Genomic DNA, 19,823 nt, shown 5'->3' with positions numbered 1-19,823 from the left:
TGTGTGTGTGTGTGTGAGGGCATTAACAGAATAATAGAATATTAGAATATTCGACTATCAAACCACTATTCGACCACTGTACATCAAAGTCGATTATTCTATTATTCTATATTCTATTATTATATATTTTTGTTTTTGGTGGCTTTTCTACAGCAGACACGCAGCTGTGAGCTCTGGTGTGACGTCAACTTGCATTCCTTGAGTCAAGTCGTCAATGCCATAATTTTTTTTTTTAAATTAAAAAAAATTAAATAATCAAATCGATTAATCGAATATTCGAATACTTATAGGTCGAATAATTCGAATGCTAAAAATCACTATTCGTGAATGCCCTAGTGTGTGTGTGTGTGTGTATGTATGTATGTATGTATGTATGTATGTATGTATGTATGTATGTATGTATGTATGTATATATATATATATATATATATATATATATATATAAATAACAGTGGGAAGAGAGGGACAGGGTGTCGCGTAGCCCTAGAATGGCGGCTTTAATATTACACACATTTCATGTATTCCAGATACACAGCCATAGATCACTCCTATGCCCGCCCGGGTAGCAGACTGATCGTGGCAGCATTTAAAGTTATGGCACTGCGTGTGTACTCCACCCAATAATCAATTGCGGCGACTTGGGAGTCAGATATTGTCCTCTAGTTTCATATCCATTTAAAAGCTCTGGCAGAAAACGTGTGTTTAGTGCGATGCGATGCTAGAGTGCGGTCTAGCCAACACCAACTCGGGATTCCTGAATCGTTGCCCTCCACACTCTCCTATCTAACTTCAGGGTCTTGAGCTCTACAATGTTGTTAGCTAAGCTGTCGTGCCGCAGTGCATCTACGTACAGTAGGTGGTGTGCTTCTTGCCTTTCCTGGCTTTGCCCTGGGTTGGCTCCCAAATAGTGTCAGTTTGCTTGCCTCTAGTTCCGGGTGCCGCGTGACCACATTTCTGATGTGGTCCGTCCATGTGACACCTGGTACCATTCGTAGCCTTGTTGTGTAGACTCCATCCAGGGCCCTTTCCTGTTGTGCTGTGAGGGTCCATGTCTCGTTCCCATACAGCAGTACCCACTCCACTGTAGCTACGAACAGCCGCCTCTTGAGGTCTTCTCCCATGTCTGATGTCCACACTCTCTCCTCATCCCATGCAAGGCATTCCAGGCAGTGTTGATTTTGACAGTACATTTTGATTAAGTTTTAGTCATTGTATAACATTTCATTTAGTTTTAGTCATGTTTTTGTCATCTGAAATGTTTAAGTTTTTGTCTAGTTTTAGTCGACTAAATATCATCAGATTATAGTCGACTAAATCTACAGTTGATTTAGACGACTAAAATGTATGTAGGCGGTGCCTTGATGGCGTCGTAATGGCTGATTTTACACTTGGTTGCATGCTGAAAATAGCCGATCTACAAGCTCACTCGTTGTGAGCTTGTAGATCTGCTATTTTCAGAGCGCAAAACCCGAGCGCAACCAAACATAAAATGACTCGTCTTTTAGTTCTACTGGATCTCTTCTCCACTCGTCCCTCACTAACATTTTAGTCTATTTTTTATTTGTTGACGAAATTGTCAATATATTTAGTCTCAGTTTTAGTCATCATAGCTTAGTTTTTATTTAGTTTTTATTTGGTTTTCGTCAGTGAAAAAAGGTAGTCGACGGACATTCTTCATCATAGTTTTAGTCGACGAAATCAACACTGCCACACTCTCCTCATCCCATGCAAGGCATTCCAGGCAAGTGCCCTCCGGACCTCCAGGTCCTGTTTCGTTGAAGAAGTCCAGGCCCCGAGATATTTGAAGTCCTCGACTGCCTCGAGCACCGTCCCGTCCGCGGTGGCAATGGTTTTGTCCTCTGTGTTAACTGTCAGTAACTACTTTGGTTTTGTTGGCATTGAGCTTGAGGCCGATCTTCCTGCACTCCATTTCTACTGCAAGTAGTAGTTCCTTTCCTTTCTCTGCAGTATCCGAGAGTAGGGCAGTGTCATCTGCGTAGTGGAGGTGTTTAGTAAAATATCTCCACATTTCCACGAGCTTCACACGGACAACATTCTCTGCCCACGACAGGGCCTGAAATGATTGCTGGACTGAACATAATGAAAACTTCTTTTGGGGAGCACATACGTATGGGGCACACAATAGACAGGTGTAATTAATTACCCCACACCAATCGCAGCCATTTCTGGGTCTCCGACAGAGCGAGCCGTTCTCGCCGGGCAGGCAGAGACCCGGCGGGGTGGACACGGAGAGAACAAAGAGGCTGCATTTGCACTATTAATCAATACTGAACAACTACGTGATCTGTGCATCGGCACAGATGTTTATAAACAAGCTGCGGCAGTCCTGTCGGTCTGTCCTGTCTGTTCCCAGCACCGGCCAGCGATATAGCCACCTGTGTCCGCTCTGAGGAGCGCCGTGGCCAGAATAGCTCTCTTCTTTGACCTCCCCTCCAGAGCATGGGAACTTGGGAAGCGATAGCGGACGATGGGAAAAGAAGGCTGTCCTTCAACCATTCGAACCAATCGTCAAAACGTCACCAGAAAGGCCTCATGAAACGCCCACTTTTCATCAGGCAAACATTGGACTTGGGATACCATCCCAAGCAATGTAATGCTGCACAAATAGCTAGAAAACCCAACAAAATTAATCGTTAACAAAGTCTAGGATGAAATAAATAAAATATGCACTTGAATGTATTAAACTGCCACACCTCAGTGCCCCCCTTTAACCCATTAAGATCTGAGGCCGATTGTACAAATGTCTTCTAAATCCTAACCTTTCTCTGAAAATAACGTATGTTGTTATATTAGTGGTTCTGAAACGTTTTCATGTCAAGGTGGACCTCCAACATTTTATGTATTTGACAAAAAAAGCCCTGGGGACTTGTTTTCATTGTGGTCCTATGTATTCAATTCATCAGCATACAAATAACACCAGAATACATATCATCAACACATATAAAACACTATATGTACAAAGTAGAACAAGGGGAAAAAGAAGAAGTGTCGATAGTGAATGCCATGTCCTTTCTATGGGAAAAGTAAGTTTACCTCCCCTTGTGGTCTCCTGAAAGATGGATTTTCAGGCCTGATTTGAAAGAAGGGTTAGCCAGGGCCAGCGATCTACATTTTTTAAGGGCACACATTTGTGTGTCTTCAGGCGACTTAACACATAGAAACTCTTGTCACACCGTTGACAGTGGAAAGGTTTTTCCCCAGTGTGGATACGCTGGTGTACTTGACTGACTGAAACTCTAGCCACAGTGTGTACAATAGAAAGGTTTTTCCCCAGTGTGGATACGCTGGTGTTTCTGTAGATCAACTGACTGAGAAAACCTCTTGTCGCACTGTTGACAGTGGAAAGGTTTCTCCCCAGTGTGGATACGCAGGTGTTTCCTCAGATTACTTGACTGACTGAAACTCTTGTAACACTGTGTACAATAGAAGGGTTTTTCTCCGGTGTGGATACGCTGGTGTGTCTGTAGACTACCTGACTCAATAAAACTCTTGTCACAATGTTTACAGTGGTAAGGTTTTTCCCCAGTGTGGATACGCTGGTGTTTCTGTAGATCATCTGACTGAGAAAACCTCTTGTCGCACTGTTGACAGTGGAAAGGTTTCTCCCCAGTGTGGATACGCAGGTGTTTCTTCAGATTACATGACTGACTGAAACTCTTGTAACACTGTGTACAATAGAAAGGTTTTTCTCCGGTATGGATACGCTGGTGTGTCTGTAGATTACCTGACACAGTAAAACTCTTGTCACAATGTATACAGTGGTAAGGTTTTTCCCCAGTGTGGATACGCAGGTGTTTCTTCAGATTACATGACTGACTGAAACTCTTGTCACACTGTTTGCAGACGTGGGTTTTCTTTCCTGTGTAACTCGGCCGACGTGTCTTTACTTCTCCCGCCTGAGCTAAATTCTTGGTAACCTGTCGATGACCGTTGGATTTTGGTCCATGTGTCTCTCCTTGTTTCTGGCTGGTCACAGAGCTGTTGATTGGCTGACAGGCGGCTGAGGTGATCTGATCATTCCTCGGCGTTTGGCAGTGGAGGGCGTTGTGGCTTCTCTTCCGAGTCTGGAAATACTGGGACTCACTCTTTCCGTTCATCATCAAATCTTCTGCTATACATAGACTGTGATGGGAAACAGAGTTTTAGGTTCCTCTGTTGGGGTTGGACGATATGTCCTTTTTATATTACTCTCTCCCTCTTCTTTGTCTCGCACTCAGGAAACTCCCCTTAGGACATATACCCACACATCATACTGAGATGAAGTGAAGGTCTAAAGACAATTCACAGCTTATGTAGGCTGACCAAGAGCTGAGGTCTGACATCACACATAACATAAACTGTTGCAGTGCAAGCCTAGAAATGATGATTTGCCAATATTTGAGCAAGACTGACGTCATCACCATGACGACAGACATCCACATGCATGCATGTTTGTCCATCTCTGAACAGCTCATCTCAGACACCACTGAACTTAATCATTGTGAAACTTTGCATGCACACTCCCAGTAGGCCATGGAAGAACCTCCGTCCCAATTACTACTAGTTTTTTTCCACCATCTGCCTCATGGTGGCCCCTGTTATGTTTTGGCCCGTAGCATAACAGGAACCGGTCATACAATCCAAAAATGTCCCCGGATTCCTTGGATCATGATGCATCTCCCCATAGGCCACATCCACTTCCGTCTAACTAGATTGTCCTCTATCCTTCTTCAAAACACTACCCCTGCAGATTTTGTCCCAAACTCACACACATCGGTCATGGTATCAACATGCATCAGCCAGATATTTCATATTACATTCCAGATGGCTATGATTGGCTTCCAAAGTTTGCAGGAGGGTCCCGTTTTACAAAACAATGCAAAACAAATCATGAACACAGCACCCAATCTACCCCAAATTTGAATCACGCTTTCAGGGGCTTGCAAACAGAGTATTTCTACCTTGCAGTATTGATACTTGTACTTAAAGGTAGGGTAAGTGATATTTTTTGGTAATCTTTTTTTTTGTTGATAAAAAGGTTGAAGTACAATATTCTGATAGTAATCATTGCTACAGAGCGTTTGTTCGGTCACAGGGGTCTCTCCAGCTCTTTAGTAAACAGAATATAGTACATTTTCAGGTAGGTGACAACATTTAAGCCAATCAGGATAGAGTACTGAAAATGCATTTTCTGTTTAATAAAGAGCTGGAGAGACATGGAGACTCCTTTTACTGAACAAACACTCTATAGCAATGAGTACTATCAGAATGTAGAGCTTATTTTAACCAAAGTAAATCACTTACCCTACCTTTAGTAAAACATTTGAGTACTTTTTCCACCACTGATTGTATGTACGAATCCAAAAATATATTGTATACAAATATATATATGGATGGATGGAGCACACATCCAGCCAAGAGCTGTGCTCCCTGATGGAGCACATCCAGCCCAGGCTGAGTGAGAGAGAGAGAGAGAGAGAGAGGGAGAGGGAGAGGGAGAGGGAGAGAGAGAGAGAGAGAGAGAGAGAGAGAGAGAGAGAGGGAGAGGGAGAGGGAGAGGGAGAGAGAGAGAGAGAGAGAGAGAGAGAGAGAGAGAGAGAGAGAGAGAGAGAGGTTGGCAGGTTGTTTTACTGGGGGTTTTGGCAGCAGCTTCTAAGTAGGTCAGGGAACATGAGAGGATTTACAGGGTACTCATGGGAGGCACTCCAAGACACTGCAGTTTCAACCCAGACCATAACGCAAAGGGATCCATACACGCACGCACGCACGCACGCACGCACGCACGCACGCACGCACGCACGCACGCACGCACGCACGCACGCACGCACGCACGCACGCACGCACGCACGCACGCACGCACGCACGCACGCACGCACGCACGCACGCACGCACGCACGCACGCACGCACGCATTTTAACCTTGGTGTGTGCGTGCGAGGTTAGAATAGCAGGATAATTAGTCGATAATCCCTTTCAAAAAGTCTCACAGCAGTGATTCTCGACCTTTTTCCACTTCAAGGACCCCCCCCCCTCACAGTTTTTATTATACATAAGCCCCACGGACCCCCATTTTGATAACCCCCCCCGCCAAACTACACAGTCAAATCCTTAATGTTTATTTAACTAAGGAAGCCCAACAAACCACGGTCTGGTGCAACGCTCAGGTCCTGGACCTGGTGAGGTGAAGGAGGAGCCCGGCCAGGAGGCCACCCACAGAGCCTAGTCCCTCCACGTGCCAGAGCCTCTCCTCTCCCCCGGTCCCTGCAGAGTAGTTCCGGAGAAGCGGACTCAGTGGCCCTGTCTTGCCCTAAGAGGACTGACCGTGGGTATAGCTACTGGGACGTACTGTAAGTCGGGGCTTGATCAACCCCGGCCGGGTCACCTGGGCGAGGGTGTATGTTGTCGATCCCAGGCTACAACACTGATGATACGTCCCAGGTGCATCCACGAGATGTATTTTTTATTTAACTCTGAGAGTGTATAAATGGAACCAAATGGACCCGTTACGGGTCCATTTGGTTCCATTTATACACTCTCAGAGTTACTCACTCTGAGAGCATCCATTTGGACCACTGAGGGTCCCCGGATCCCACGTTGAGAAATGGCGTCATTACAGACCCATAAGTCTTCAGGCTGTGGCGTTCAGACCAGCAATTCACTTGTTACACTATAACATCTAAAAAAGTATAATTATGCAAGTTGTTGACATATTTCCCATTGCCAGTGCACAAGTTACGCCCCTTTCTGTGTTTTCTTTCTGGTCTGTCATATTCAACGTCACAAACATGCCGTCCCCTTGCTACTTGATGTACAGAAACAGGATGGAAATAGGCTCTTGACCAATGATGGCTACCGTACTTACTATATTGTTATATATATTGTTAGTCTGAGTCAACTATAATACCTCTTTCCATTTCCATCACTGCCGATAGATAGCCGGAACCGATAGATACCCGTGACTGTCTGAGTCATTTGTCCTGGGAATGAACGCTGATTGAAACCTTTCTTTCTCTCCCAGTAAACACAAACGCCAGATGTATGCCAGTGCAGGGTGTTAGTGGTGGGAGGGGCTTTTATGCTTACGTCATTAGGAATAAGCAGCTCCTGAGATGTCTGGGAGTTGGAGTCCATCCCTATAACGAGAGGAAAATACATACATTAGCTTTAATGAGTCGACATGTCAGGTATTCACATTCACTGTGTCGGGGAGAAACCTTGTATGTTTCAACTTTCTATGTTGTTGTTGTTGTTGTTTTTTTCGTAAATAAATGACTATAAATAACTTTGTGGATCTACAAGCTCAGGCTTTTTTCACAATTTTTAAATGATTTTTAAAGGGAAAGTGTGTCTGTGGGTTTTATACATATTTCACCAATGAAACGTATTAACATGATTTTCATTTCCTGAAAAGTAATAGTTCAGTCAGATAACTCAAGAATAGATTGAACCAATATAATAGAACAAATAGATTGAACCAATATTATAGAATGAGAATACAAGTGTGGATGTAATATTTGGCGTTCAGGCTCTGCTGCATTTTTCTCCCTGCTCAGCACAATTAGACAACCATAATTAACCTTTAAGAGCAGGGAGAGGTAGATATATAATAACAACCCCCCATGGGGAACAGAACCAATAGCAGAGCCCACTGGTGGTGCTGGGGTGGTGGTGGGAGTAGCCCTGAAACATGACTGTCATACCATGACAGTCATGGTGCCGAGTCCCCCAGGTCTAAAGTTGTGTTCGATTTTTTCACATTGCCATCTCTCACATAAACATAAACGTTCAGATTTCAAATATAAAGTGCTTACCACCAAGCCACGGATGTTACAAGGCGATGCGAACCGCGATGAGTACCCGTATCTCCCGTATTGTTCAATAAAAAGCATTTTAACACATTAACCGCCAAGAACGTAGTCCTACGGTCCGTTAAATCCAACTGTTAAGCGCCGAGACCGTAGCCCTACGGTCCACGGTCTTTTCGCGCTACAAATGTCCGGGTTCACTTTCGGATTTTTTTTGATCCACTTCCGTTTCCGGTTTGATGACCGGAAACGGAATTATTTGGGATCCGGTTTTGACGATCACGTCCGCTCCCATTCTACAGACGAAACTGAAACTCAATTCTCTTCCTGTAGTTTTTTCTCCTCGCATTTCACTGTTTAACGTAATCCGCTCTAACTACAACATGGATGCCCCGTTTGACACGTAATTTTCACTGGGAGATACGTTGAGATGTCGCGGATGTAAACAGACCGTGTACAGCTCAATCTTAAGGATTTTAACAAGATCTATGGCGACATGAAAAAAACAAAAAAACAACAAAAACACCTTGGCACTGGTGAGTACATTATGAGATTAACCTCTGGCGGTCGATGTGTTAATCCCATCGCCGGCCTTTTTTTTTTTTTTTTTCTTTTTTATGTATCAGAGTGCAATACACCTCCCAACCATTAGTGTCGCATGGTTGAAAGTATCGGAGACAATTTGGAGAAAATGGCCGGCGATGGGATTAAAATGCTTTTTATTGAACAATACGGGAGATACGAGTACTCATCGCGGTCCGCATCGCCTTGTAACATCCGTGGCTCGGTGGTAAGCACTTTATATTTGAAATCTGAACGTTTATGTTTATGTGAGAGATGGCAATGTGAAAAAATCGAACACAACTTTAGACCAGGGGGACTCGGCACCATGACGCTTGTATACAAGCGTCATGTGAACCATGGCTAGTGGTGGGAGCAAACGCAGCATGACAACAACCATAACACACAAAGCGGAAGGAATGCAGACTTAGGTGAGCTTAAATAACCCGCCCAATCGGTCAGCTGATTGCCACATCAGTGTATGACGTATGGGTCTTGCATGACGCTGTATACACCCACATAGTAATGAGCATGCGTGTAACCTCTCGAGTGTATACTGCCTGAACTAAACTCGCAGGCTACGTATCATTTTAACCTGTAAGGTCACCTTTTTAAGTCATTTCCATATAATTATATGAAAAAATAAACTGATATTATTGTTACAGTATATTTTCGCGTAGCCAGACAACTATTCCATAATCTCTGAATGCTATATAGAGTCTGGAACTACACCTCCTGAACACTGAGAAAGGATGTCATCTGTCCGTCATTTCCGCACACATTTCTGATAAACAGCAAGCTGTATAGACTTTGATTATTTAGATTTATTTTAGGACAAATTTGCGCGACTGTAAAGAGGAAACGGAAGCGTCACATCCGTCTCTATCCCCCGATCATTTTCAGAGCTTCCCTTTCTCCAGACTGTATGATGTAAGCATTTGAAAATTGTGGGAGGCAACTGTCTGGCTCGCCAGACTAGATACAGTATGGACCAGTATGGACCCATTTAGACCGGGAAATAATCTGTGTAATTTTTTGGATTTCTTTGGCTATTCAAAAATAGAAGTAAATATTTTTTTTTCATAATTTTTGGAAAATCGTGAACATTTGAATATATATTCTTAAAGCACATTTTGCTTCTGGGGATTCTACAAATGTCTTCTAAATCCTAACAGTTTTCTGAAAAACGTATGTTGCTATAATATCAGTGGTTCGCAAGCTTTTCCATGTCAAGGACCACCCAAAATTATATGTATTTGGCCGCAGACCCCCATCTCATAATGTGTTGTTCCAGGGACCCCCAGAAGCACAGATTGGAGTTAAAAATGTAGTTTTAAAACATATATTCAAAGATTTGCACAAAATTTCCAAGATTTTTCTAAAAATAGCAGATCTACAAGCTCATAACGCGGCATTCGGTGCCGCGCTATGAGCTTGTATATCTGCTATTTTTGAATAGCCAAATAAATCTTAACACATCGGGAGCCAAAAACGGTCCAGACCGTTTTTGAGAATCCAAACGAGGAGTGCCGAAAACGGTCCGGACCCTTTTTGACCCAATTTTATTTTTATACGTAGGGCCCACGTGGGGCGCTCTAACGAAACTTTGGGATCATCCAAGGAGTTTCTGAGAAGGAGAGGCCGGATGTGGATCCATGTCAAAAATCCTTCCGGTCGGCCTTTCCAATGTTATCTCCTTGACTAAAAGCTTAATATCTCCATTTCTTTTTAACGTGGTGGAAGCGAGCCGATAAGCGATCACTATGCAATGGAGGATCGCGTTAGAAATATTATTGTTCCAGGCGTTAGTCGGGACCCTCCGCCGTCTCGCACGCACGCTTTGTTTACATGCACTTCCGCGTCGGGGCTTCTACAGCACGAAACGTATCAACGTAAGTGGATGGAAGAATAGCCGGCACTCAACGTATAATATTTGAATAAACCTCTGGCACCCAATGTGTTAAAATGACACAGATGTGTTCCCGGTCTTAATGGGTTAAATAGTTGTCCATTATCTGTTGTCCTACCTTTAATAAACTGACTGTTTTATTCAGTCCAGCTCTCTCTCTCTCTGTCTCTGGCTGAGCATATTCATTTCACATAATAGCTGCCATTGTGGCAGGGAGATCTGCGAGGGCAGTAGTGAACCATTACCACTCCTTCCTAGTCACTGTCATAAGCACATAATCAGCGGGGCTTAATGACAAAGCGCCCCAACTCGGGTGCATTAAAAATGTACAAGTACAAAATGGAGCGCAGTTCTCCATGCTCATTTAGAGACGTTCCATTTCAGCAGGATTTCAAACTTTCATGTGATGGGCCCCCGATTTTACATTATAGGCCAGAGACGCCCGTTTGAAATAACTCGGTCCTAGGGAGCCTTGCTGTAAATTTCTTCTTCTTTTCCTTTCGGCTGTTCCCTTCAGGGGTCGCCAAAGGGAATCATCTGCCTCCATCTCACCCTGTCCTCTGCCTCCTCTTCTCTCACACCAACTAACTTCATGTCCTCTTTCACTACATCCATACATCTCCTCTTTGGTCTTCCTTCAGGCCTCTTACCTGGCAGTTCCAACCTCAGCATCCTTCTACCAATATACTCACTATCCCTCCTCAGTCCAAACCATCTCAGTCTGGCCTCTCTGGATTTATCTCCAAAACATCTAACATGGGCTGTCCCTCTGATGTACTCGTTCCTGATCCTATCCATCCTTGTTACTCCCAGAGAGAACCTCGACATTTTAGTCTCTGTTACCTCCAGCTCTGCTTCCTGTCTTTTCCTCAGTGTGACTGTCTCTAAATCGTACAGCTGCTCTCACCACCGTCTTGTACACCTTTATCAGGGGTCTTCAACAGGGGGTCCGGGACCCCTAGGTGATCCTCAGAGGTGCTACAGGGGGCCGCCCTAGCATCCCTTTAGACGCATTTGCAGACAACGTCACACTGATACGAATCAGTATGCGCGTGCAGGCCGGGGCCAAACGTAAAAAGTTAAAGTTGTCACAGCACTCACGTGTACAAATGCATCCCATCAAACTTTCAGATGCTGTTTTCCTCCCAGTGTGGAGGTAGAAGGTTTAGGATGGATGTTTACTGTGATCTCTCTCTTGAAATATGTACCTTGGTTTATGTTGTGTGCAAACAATTATAGCGATTTTCAAAGCAGTTGCGCCCCAGGTATATCATGTTATTAGTATACATACATACCAGGTATAACAGTAGACGCAGGCTGGCCTAGTGGACTCAGGCTCTGCTGCAGTGATAACTGATGTAACTTGGCCAACTGTGGAATAGAAAGCCTGTTATATAATGTAATCAAGAGCACTTACACAAAGCCATAAAACAAAAACAATACTATTGCTATACTGAGTAATAATACAAGCACAAATACAGTAGTTTGAGTATTAAAGGAGTAGTTCACCCCGTGAAGCCTTGAATTCATGGAGATTTTTTTTTTCTCGCATTCCTGAGACAATAATTTGGTGACCGGGTCAACGGTCAATAGGAGACTCTCAGTGTTGATTCCGTCGACTAAAATGTGACGAAAAATGTTGGTCGACTACCTTTTTTCACTGACAAACACTAAATAAAAACGAAATAAAAACTAAGCTATGATGACTAAAACTAAGACTAAATATATTCACAATTTCGTCAACAAGTAAAAACTAGACTAAAATGTTAGTGAGGGACTAGTGGAGAAGAGATCCAGTAGAACTAAAATACAAGTAATTTTACGTTTTGTTTGGCTCGGGTGTTGCGCTCTGAAAATAGCAGATCTACAAGCTCACAACGCGTCGCGCTGCGGCGCGTTGTGAGCTTGTAGATCAGCTATTTTCAACATGCAACCAAGTGTAAAATCAGTCATTACGACGCCATCAAGACACCGCCAACATACATTTTAGTCAAATAAATTAACTAGATTTAGTCGACTAAAATCTTATGATATTTAGTCGACTAAAACTAGACCAAAACTAAAACATTTCAGATGACTAAATATGACTAAAACTAAACAGAATTTAGAAGAATTCAAAGCTTCATGAGGTGTGTAATTGATAGAAAATAAGTCATGTTTTGGGGTGAACTACCGCTTTAAGCGTTATATACCTCTGAATGTGGAATGCCGTATTGGTTTTGCACAGTGTAGGCCTGCATGGGGAAACAAAGACAAAAAAAAAGAAAAACTCTGCATTAGGTATATTACATCGATATAAACTCTCCCCACTAGCTGCCCCATAACTCTTTATGGTTGTTAATGTAAGTGCTTTAGTGCCATGCATTATACTGGCAACAAGCTGAGGCATGGCATTCTATATATCCAGGTATATTGTTCATTCAACAACATTGGTGTTTTATTTATGTCAGTGGTTCTCAAAGTGGGGTCCGGGGAGGGGTTCCAGCTAGGGGGTCCCCAGCCAGGGGGTCCCCAGCAAAATGAGTTTACAATAACTATTATAAAATAACTATTATAACCCTATTCTATAATTTGGCTATTCGAAAATAGCAGATCTACAAGCTCACGACGCGTCATGAGCTTGTAGATCTGCTATTTTCCCCCAAAATACCCCCCCCCCCCCCAAAAAAAAAAAAACAACGTGGGGGGGGGGGGGGGGGGTGGGCTTTTCTTTTGTACACTGATGGAGGTATATACTGTATATATATACTATATATTCAACCAAAACTCAATACTCAATGAATTACTGTATGTCAGCTGTGTACTAATGCGTCCTCATTTCCTGCAGCTCTCTGCCACTCCCACCCACCCCCCCCATTACTTCAACTATACCTACATCACCCATCCCCCATTACTTAAATTATGCACACACACACACACACACACACACACACACACACACACACACACACACACACACACACACACACACACACACACACACACACGTATGCATAACCTGCTTATTCAGTCTCTCGCTCTGTCTCTCCCTGTGTGTGTGTGTGTGTGTGTGTGTGTGTGTGTGTGTGTGTGTGTGTGTGTGTGTGTGTGTGTCTCTCTCTCTCTCTCTCTCTCTCTCTCTCTCTCTCTCTCTCCTCTCTCTCTCTCTCTCTCTCTCTCTCTCTCTCTCTCTCTCTCTCTCTCTCTCTCTCTCTCTCTCTCTCTCTCTCTCTCTCTCTCTCTCTCTCTCTCTCTCTCTCTCTCTCTCTCTCATTCATTGGTTGACCTGGCATCCTATAGTTTGTATAATTTATTAGTGCAGATTATTAATTTTTTAGACTGACTGATGCTATAGGCTCTTGGTTTACCTCTATATATGATCCTAGATTACTGAGGCACTACACTGCCTCTCTGCAGTCCATGCATGTGTTTACCTATGTACTGTACGTGTAAGTCGCTCTGGATGAAGATCATCTGCTAAATGCCTAAATCTGTCTGTCTGTCTGTCTGTCTGTCTGTCTGTCTGTCTGTCTGTCTGTCTGTCTGTCTGTCTGTCTGTCTGTCTGTCTGTCTGTCTGTCTGTCTGTCTGTCTGTCTGTCTGTCTACTGTCTGTCTACTGTCTGTCTGTCTATCTATCTATCATGTCAAGCAGCAGTCCTGTATCTTCCTATCATTAGTACGGGTGGTGTTTCAGTGGTTATGTCCAGGTGGGGGTGGGGGTGGTGTTTCAGTGGTTATGTGGGGGTGGGGGTGGGGGTGCGGGTGGTGTTTCAGTGGTTATGTCCGGGTGGGGGTGGGGGTGGTGTTTCAGTGGTTATGTGGGGGTGGGGGTGCGGGTGGTGTTTCAGTGGTTATGTGGGGGTGGGGGTGCGGGTGGTGTTTCAGTGGTTATGGCCAGTGGGCGGGGCCCAGACGGCACTTAGCTAAAACTCAATTCTGACTGACGCCAGCAGTCTGGCTAGTATTACCAGTCCATACCAAGGCCATCAAATGGACAGAGAGCCCTGCTGAAAGCTTATGATGATGATGATGATGATGATGATGATGCCCCCAGATACATTGAGCCATGCATATCGTTGCTGTCTACAAGCTGTCTACAAGCTCAAGCTATGAGCTTGTAGATCTGCTATTTTTGAAATTTGTGCAAACCTTTGAACATATATGTTTTTAAAGCGAACATGTGTAACTCAAATCTTTGCTTTGGGGGTCCCTGGCACATTCATGGAAGTCCCATGGAATATTTGAGATGGGGGGCCGCGGCCACATGCATATCATTTCGGGGGTCCTTGACATGAAAATGTTTGAGAACCACTGTCCCATTGTGTTTGGGAGTGCAGAGCAATGAGGGGCTAAATGTGATGTGAGTGGTGGTGGGTGATGTTCGCTGCCTGGTGTCGAGTTGCAGCATGCAGGCAGGCAGGCAGGCAGGCAGGGGGGGGTTCTGCTCTCTGATGATGACAGACCAGAACAATGGCTCCAGCTTACGTTCAGCTGTTGCTTTTCAATATGCTCCGTGTGCCAGATGATGGACTGCGTCATTCTGGACATAGCACAACCACTGCCCTCATCGCCACCCAACCACCCACCCACCTAGGGCCGGCACCCACCCAGCACCCAACACCCTGCAAACCATGAAACTCATTCCTCTATAAGCCTCCATTCTAAGGAGGCCTGTTCCATAATCCATTCCCCCCCCCCCAGCATAGTACCAACGACATGTCATGCATGCATGTGTCTGTCTGTCTGCCAGTGTTGCCAGATTTTGCGAGAGAAACAAGCAACCAGGTCTATGAAAACGAGCCCAAAATAAGCGACTAGGGCAGGTCAGTCAAACTTTATTGTCTAACGTTGTTTTAGAGCAGGGATGGCAAACTCATTTTAGCTCAGGGGCCACATGGAGGAGGGCCAGAGGGCCAGAGGGCCGGACCGGTACCGGACCGGTACCGGACCGGTACCGGACCGGTACCGGACCGGTAAAATCATGGCATAATAACTAATAATAACAATAACAACAACTTCAGATAGTTTTCTTTGTTTACTTTACTTAGTCTTAGTTAGTACAAGCACATTCTGAAAATGTAAACTTCACAAATAGGTATGGCCAAATGGAGACATTTTATTAACCGTTTTACCGTTAGGCCTTACCGATTAATTAATCGATAACCATTAAGATTTTTTTTTGTTTGTGCAAAAATACATTTTTATTTCAAAGGGGCAAGTCTACACAGTTTGTTTTGTGTCTCCAGCAGAGTTTCTAGTGTCTCTATCTCTCTCTGGAAGAGGTTGCACATGAACTCTGCAGCCGCACTGAGGCGCTCCAACACAAACAATACCAATACAAAGACGAGGAAGAAGAAGAGGAAAGTGGAAGTTACGTGTGGTTGCAGGTGTAGACTTGGCCAAAAAACAATTAAAACATTTTTGGCACTTTTTTTTTTTTTTTAATGCTTTGCAAAATCATCTCGCGGGCCGGATTAAACTAGTTAGCGGGCCTGATCCGGCCCGCGGGCCGTATGTTTGACATCCCTGTTTTAGAGCAAGTGGTTCTTAAACATTTTCATGTCAAGGACCCCCATGTTAATATGTATTTGGCCACAAACCCCCATCTGAAAATGTGCCATCATGGGCCTCCGAACCACATACAAAATGTATGTTGTCAAAATATGTTTAAAAAACATACCACATTTGTAAAAAAAATAAATAAAGAAAACAATTGCTGAACTGCAAGCTCACAAAGTGTTGCATCGCGATGCGTTATGAGCTTGTAGATCGGCTATTTTCAAAATGCTGATGTATAGGGAAAGCAATTCCAAAGTCGCTCATATAATAATAATTGTACTTGTTGAGTATAGAGACAAATATAACTGATTCTGTCTGCAATGCCATGGTGATACAAATGCACAGTAGATTCTGGTTAGACAATTACAATTTAGGCATTTAACAGACACTCTCATCCACAGCCAAAGACATGATAAAGAGATATGTCTGCATAGTGCACAGTGGTGGCTTATCCAACGGGCTTGAGGTGCTGAAGCACAGGGCACCAACCCTTGGGGGGGCACCAAAAGGCGTGAAGAAACGGCGAATTTAGAGCGTCCGTTTCTTCCGCGCAGCAAGTACTGTACTTAAAGTAATTTTTTTTGGTGTTTTTTACTTAACTGGAGTATTTCCAGTTTTCAGTACTTTTACTTCTACTCCACTACATCTCAGAGGCAAATATTGTACTTTTACTCCACTACAATTATTTGAAAACTTTAGCTACTAGTTACTTTGCAGATATAAATGAACCACTTCAGCCCTATTATATACATAGGCTATTTGAAAATAGCTGATCGACAAGCTCACATCCCGGCACGTTGTGAGCTTGTAGATCTGCTATTTTCAAACATTTGAGTACTCTTACTTTCGGTACTTTAAGTACATTTTTATACCAAAACTTTTGTACTTTTACTCAAGTCAATTTTTAATTCCGGACAGAGTAGTAGAGGAGTATTTCTGCATTGCAGTATTGATACTTTTACCTAAGTAAAAAATGTGAGCACTTTTTTCCACCACTGGTCACAGGACCGAAAGCTTGCATTACAGCTTGCATTAAACTGTGGTATCTGCACAGTGTTATTGAGTGTGCGGCTTCTGTTTTTTCCTCTAAAAATAGCAGCTCCACACAAGCTCACTCATCCTCCTGTACAGAGCAGTCCTTGTTGTGCACAGAAACCATAACACACTCGTTGTCACAAGCTGCTGAGGTCACGCTCACCTGCTGGAGGTCAAGGCCGCCCTGGGTGACTGAGTAGAGAGGGTGGGGTGCAAATTCTGATGCCTCGTATACCTGCAGAGACACAATGAAACATTATGAAGCCTCATATACCTGCAGAGAGAGACACACACACACACACACACACACACACACACACACACACACACACACACACACACACACACACACACTGAAAGTCAGGTGTGTACATACTGCAGGGGTGGGCAACTTTGATGATGGAGACGAGAGGGACACTATATTTCCACACTCACTCCAGAGGGACACATTGCATATACTGTCCATATTTTAACTTTTTTCGTAAATGAATGCCGTACTTCCCCATTCTATGTCACACGAAAGTAGCAAAAATAGCCGAACTACGAGCTCAAAACGCGTCGCAGTGTGACGAGTTTTGAGCTTGTAGATCTGCTATTTTTTGCTATTTTTGAATTGGAATCCTGATAAGTAACATTTTTATTTCATTTAGTTATACTTATGTTAACTTTATGAACTTAAATACAAATACATTGGACATAAAAAAGACAATAGAATGTTAATACTAGTCATTAAGCTACTAATATAGACTTAGAAGTAATTCAAGCGGGTCATGTTTGCATGTTTGGAATTGTAACAGCTGAAATCAATAATATATCACTATTCTGATATTAACCTGCGGGCCGCATTAAGTGAAGGTGGGGGCCGCATGTGGCCCCCGGGCCGCCAGTTGCCCATGTATGGCATACTGTATACTCTGCTGTATATTATAAACACATACACTATATCCTATCCATGGATCTTATAATCCGATATTCTGTTTTGATTGATTGATCTCCTCAGCCTTTTTTTGTGTTCAAGAGTGGAGAACGTGTTCATGCACTCCTGCGTAAATGGTCCCATTCTGTCACGATGGTTAGTCTTTTTTTCTTCCTCTTTTACAGTTTTTTCCCCCAATTTAGTCGTTAGGCCAATGGATTCCTCCCCAAACACATTTTTTTGTGTTGTCACTGCTGTCATATCCTACTGACTTGCCTGCCAGTGAGGAGCCCCCACTGGGAGGATGTAGAGCCTCTGTCCTCCTCCTCCCACCCAACACTCCCTGCTGACAGGTGCCCCCCCCCCCCCCCCCCAGCCCGTAGGAGTACAGTACGTGCAATTACAATTATCACCCTCCCCACCCGGCGTCCCTCCCCCTAACACGGGCCAACTGTGTTCGTTTAGACGCTCGACAAAACAGGATGCACCATGTGGGCAGCTGATTTACCACTGCCAGTGGTGTAAAGCAGCTAAGTACATTTACTCAAGTGCTGTACTTAAGTACAATTTTGAGGTATTTGTACTTTACTTGAGTAATTCCAATTTCCAATACTTTTACTTCTACTCCACTACATCTCGGATCCAAATATTGTACTTTTACTCCACTACAATTATTTGAAAGTTACTAGTTACTTTGTAGATTTTGATTATTATCACAAAACATACACTAACCACTTCAGCCCTATATACATTTTGACCATTTGAAAATAGCCGATCTACAAGCTCACAATGTGTCGCGATGCGACGCATTGTGAGCTTGTAGATCTGCTATTTTCAAAAGAACTTTATACATTTTACAACTTGAAATAGGACATTCTGCACAATGAGTACTTTTACTTTTGGTAGTTTAAATACATTTTGATGCCAATACTTTTGTTCTTTTACTCAAATACTGTACATTTTGAATTCCAGACTTTTACTTGTAAGAGAGTATTTCTATATTGCAGTATTGATACTTTTACTTAAGTAAAACATTTGAGTACTTTTTCCACCACTGCTTATTGTCATCCTGGCTCAAATGCACTCTGACAGTGTCACCAGCAGATCTGATGGTACAGTATAACTGCTGTTGGTTTGGCTGTCTGCACTCATTTATGTACAGAATAAATGCCCCAGGGAATAAAACTCCCTGAGGCGGTAATCATGGGGAGATGTCGTTGAATTTACCCTGAAGCCTGGCCATGTGAAGAAATAATAGAATGTGAATGCTGCTTGTACTTTATTTATTTGTTCGTTTTTTTGTTGTTGATTCATTGATTTAATGTATTAATGTATTTATATATTTATTACTCAAGGTTCAAGGTGGGTCTTTATTGTTAGATCCTGTGTACAGGTACATAACAGTAAAAAAATATATTTTTTCAAACTCAAATCCTCAGTGTTAATTTGAGAGCCATAACTACAAACCGTAACCAAATGGACCCCATGATAAGGGTTCAAATGAACCCTCAGTCAGGACTTGAATAGTATACTGAATAAATTACATTAGATTCCCATTTCTTCCCCCCGTCCCCCCCTCCTTCTCATCCGTTGACTAAAGCTAAACGATGGTGTGAGAGCTGAGAGGTCCATAAAAGCCGCATGTCTAACTCTCTAACCGCACTCATAACAGGCTTTAGGGCTGTGAGTCATCATCTAGCCCCACCCCCCCCCCCCAACTTCCCTTTCACCCCCCCCACCCCCCCCCCCCCCTTTGACAAATTACGCAAACATCCCTTATCTCCACTCAGCCCTTCATTAACCCTTTTAGACCGGGAACGCATCTGTGTGTCATTTTTAGATTTCTTTGTCTATTAAAAAAATAGCAGATCTACAAGCTCATAGCACGGCACCGAGTGCCGCGCTGTGAGCTTGTAGATCTGCTATTTTTTGGAAAAATCGTGAAAATTCATGCAAATCTTTGAATATATATATATATATTTGTGAATATATATAAGTGAACATTTGTAACTCAAATCTTATTGCTTCTCGGGATTTTACAAAATGTCTGCAAAATCCT

General features: G+C 43.4%; 1 pseudogene across 1 annotated transcript in view; it reads right to left on the bottom strand.

Annotated features, from left to right (window-relative positions):
• Positions 1-19,823, bottom strand: part of LOC308097466 (poly(rC)-binding protein 4-like) — a 55,621-nt pseudogene that overhangs the window by 8,861 nt on the left and 26,937 nt on the right. Inside the window, exons 8-11 of the transcript XR_013935125.1 lie at positions 17,012-17,083; positions 12,467-12,508; positions 11,570-11,645; positions 7,083-7,132 (exon numbers count right to left, since the gene is read on the bottom strand). The product of XR_013935125.1 is annotated as a poly(rC)-binding protein 4-like (transcript). The remainder of the gene's footprint in view (positions 1-7,082; positions 7,133-11,569; positions 11,646-12,466; positions 12,509-17,011; positions 17,084-19,823) is intronic.

Source organism: Gymnoscopelus braueri, assembly GCF_963280865.1.
Source record: "Gymnoscopelus braueri genome assembly, chromosome: 12".
Taxonomy (NCBI): Eukaryota; Metazoa; Chordata; class Actinopteri; order Myctophiformes; family Myctophidae; genus Gymnoscopelus; species Gymnoscopelus braueri.
This window is presented reverse-complemented; position numbering and strand designations above follow the sequence as displayed.